Here is a 3,764-nt window from a genome sequence, read left to right as displayed (position 1 = left end):
TGGTTAGTCTGGGGTTCTGTTCATTTACAGCTATAAGATCTTTGTTCTTTTTTTTTTTTAAGAAGGTGACGTCAATAATCATTTTCTTTCAAAGTACACACAGTATCCTTTTGGATATTCCCCAAAATGTGTGTGTGAAGGACTCAGCTCTGTCAGTGTTGGGTTTCACTGGTGATTGTGAATGTGTGTAAACTGGAATAGGTAATATGCAATGATGATGGTGAGGAAAAGATATAAAAAGGCAAATTAGATTTTGTGTCAGTTGTAAAAGTCTAGTTTGCTCAAGTCTTTTTTAAGGTTTTGTGTAAGGAAGTCATAGGGAGTTGCTTTTGTTTACTGTACAGGTGTTTACTTCATCATGTCTGCTGGTTCACGATGAGTGCATTGTTACTGAAGCGTGTGACATTCACGCAAGGCAAAAAAAAAACAAGGTCCCTTTTTTTTTTTTTTTTATTAATTGAATGAGATTTTCTGAATTAAGCAGTTACAACATAGAGGAGCTCGGCCAGTTCCTAGTCAGAGCTCACCTGCACACCTGCGTCTCTCAGCCTCAATCCTGTCATACTTCAACTACTACAAAGTATGCCAGGTAGCGGTTGCATCTTATACGCCAAAGTATGTTAGCTAACCGTGTGGCTTTTTTAATGAAAGTATTATTTCAGAAAGTCAAAGGGACTTTTTTTTTTGTTGCCTCAGACGAATGCAACAGGCTTCTGTGTATTCTTAAAGAGTGTGAAAGTTTGCGACATATTTTTTCAAGTTAAAAAAAATATTACTGACACTTTAGAGCAAGCACTTTGTACGCATATATCAGATGTTTGATCAGATTAGCATTTGTATCTCAGATTAAATCCAGTCTATGAATTACCGGTTACGTTGTTTTTTCATGCAGCACAGTAATCAGACGATGAGGAATATTCATTATGGACGAGCTTTACTTTTTTCCTACAGAGTTTGTTTATATTGGATGTGTTTTACACTACCAGATTGGTAGAATCACCTACTGTAATGGAGTATTTGCAACAAGATTTATGAGTAGATGGACCAAAAAAGTTGAGGTCATATCAGTCATAAATAGATATACTCTAAAAATTTGTATTTTTCTCCCATTGTGTTATTTTAGCATTTTCTTTACCAAAAAAGTACATTTAAAATGTTGTCTTTTGGCCCCGAGCTTCTTGCGTAAATTAAGTGCTTTGTTAAGCCTGGGAGTGATTTTGAGAGCTGGAATTGTCAGAGCTGTTTCTCTTTTATCAACAAAAACCTTTTTTCTTTCTTTCTTTCTTTTTTTTTTTTTTTTTTTTTTAGCTCATTGGGGAAAACGGTTTTAAAATTTAATACTTGGCGTGGGCGCTGCCATATACAGCCTCGTGTTTTTTACGACCCGCGGCTCCAATCTATATTTCTATCCGTGTGTTATTTATATTCCTGCTCAGAACACCACACCAGCGTATCTGATCGCAGCGGATGAGTAATGTGTGCGCTGTTATTCTCTTGCATGTGTCATAAACATGTGCAGCTGTTTCTACATGTGGGAACAGCTGCATGGCGGTCAACAACGAAATGAATCAAAAGGTGAATTTGCTTTTATTAATTAAGAATCCTTTGTGGTGCCTCCACACGTCCCTCCTTGTGTAATTGTGTATATTGAAAGCACAGCCCTGCTGGGCCGTTGTCTGTTGGTGGCTGAAGTCCGAGAACCAGCTGTGATCATCGATGATTTGATGTTGTTCTCTAGCAGCGAAAGCCTTTTTGGTGTCATATGTGTGATCAATAAGCTTTCAACCAGTTTCACTAGAGTACATATGTCACGTATGTAGTCAATCTGAATCATCTTCTGCTTTTCTTTCTTATCTTGGAAAAAACTGACCCGCCAATCAATTATCAAACGTTATTGTTAGAAATACCCAAGTTATTTAACAAGGCTTGAAGGGAGCTTTTGAGATCATGTCACTGATAACAATTCCCAGCATTATCTTTCGTGAATCCAATTTGAAATGTAACCTGGCGAACTAGGCTCACATGACCTCTTTTACTGGGCCGTAAACACCAGCGGGATACTGCACTAGAGAGGGCCGATCAGAGGCAGGAAAGGATGTTAATGCACAAAATGTACAGACTACTGTGGTCTGATAACTACAAATAGATCAGCCTACACTCTGTGTGTGTGTGTGTGTGTGTGTGTGTGTGTGTGTGTGTGTGTGGTGGTTGTAGGATTGAGAATGCGGACTTGTTTGTGAGCAACAGAGAGGCACTGTGTGAATGAGTTCGCTATACGAGTGAGGGGAGAGGAAAGGGCTGCAGAAACTGTTGCACATCTGGGCGAAAGCTTATTGGACAATTAAGACAGAGGCTGTGTACTGCACTGCTCTGTGTGAGGCTGATTGAATCAGTGAGACAGCCACTCACAGTTCTTCCTCTCAGGACATTGCAGGTAATTACCCATAAGTCACTGTTCCCCTGTATTGGATCTTCAGTCCAATTACGCCCACACAAGCAGTCCAACTTGGCCTCATTTATTACCTCCCGTTGCTTGTTGACCTTTTCAGAAACACAGTCCGTCAGGCAATTCAGATACATTACACCAAGCCCAGGGTGCTGTGCTTAAGACCTGAAGACGATTCTGCAGGTTTTTTAGCTCAGCACTCACATAATTACATCTCTAATAGCACAATAAATGAGCATAAGATGTTCCTCTTGGTGGTGAATCATATGTTAATGCTACTTACATTCAAGGCCATTGTAAACATAGAAAAATCAAAACCTAAACCCGTAATGTGCTGTCTGACTCAAATAAATCGATGTTTAACATGTTCCTTGTCTATCATTGGCACTATTACTTCCTATGATGCCATATAAGTTAAAATTAGCGACGTTTAAGGGAAATACACGAAGCATACAGTCTTACATGTGGTGGCATACAAATAAACATTGAATTAAATGAACTCTATAGTCTTAGTCGCTGTCCTAAAACTTGTTGTTTAAGAAATGTAAAATGAAGAATTTGAATTTGTGTGTTTTTCTTGGTAAAAAAAAATCATAAATAGAGCAAGACAAGATTATTGTCCTCCAGCTGAGATTTGAGTAGCTTTGAGTGGAAAAATCAAAAAAAGATAAGGTAAACCTTCCCACTCAAGTGAAGAATAAAACCTGCAAAAACAAAACAAACAGAATTGAACTGTTGCTTTTGAGCTTTCACGGGTGTTTGATAAATCTTTAGCGCCATCTGCTGACAATGTGGAGCAAAGGAGTGCCAAATCTCTTGGAAAATGCAGTTTTATGTGATTTAAAGACAAAAAGATCCAAACTGTACTGAAGTTAATCGGATCATGAGTGAGGAAGAAATGCAGCTCACAGGAAGTCACACATGCAAGACAGTTGCCAGAGAAAAACATTCACTGTGTAAGCCCCGTCCCATCAGAAACATGTTTTGTTTTTGATGGCTACAGCTGAACGTTCGAGATTCACTCCAGTGTGACATCCGAAGGCTGTTTTCACATTAATTGATGAAAGATAACTTTTATTTTCTGTATCACTGAAGATCTGATTCGAAGAGGCGGACCCTCGAGCATGAGATGTGAAATGACATCTTTTTTTCTCATTTTTAATGAAGATGAAAAAAGTAAGTGGCGGGTTTTGTGCCAAAAAAAACAACCTGTCAGACACGCGTTCAAGTTTTTTTGTGTGCTCCGATACACGTGTGACTGTTATGATTCATTTTTCAGTTCATGACAAAAACACACACACACACACACGTGCAAAAA

This window comes from Aulostomus chinensis, chromosome 6 (genome assembly GCF_037954235.1).
Source record: "Aulostomus chinensis isolate RoL2024-O1b breed Wild chromosome 6, RoL_Achi_v1.0, whole genome shotgun sequence".
Lineage (NCBI taxonomy): Eukaryota > Metazoa > Chordata > Actinopteri > Syngnathiformes > Aulostomidae > Aulostomus > Aulostomus chinensis.
The sequence above is the reverse complement of the archived record's forward strand: the minus strand, read 5'-3'. Positions refer to the sequence as shown.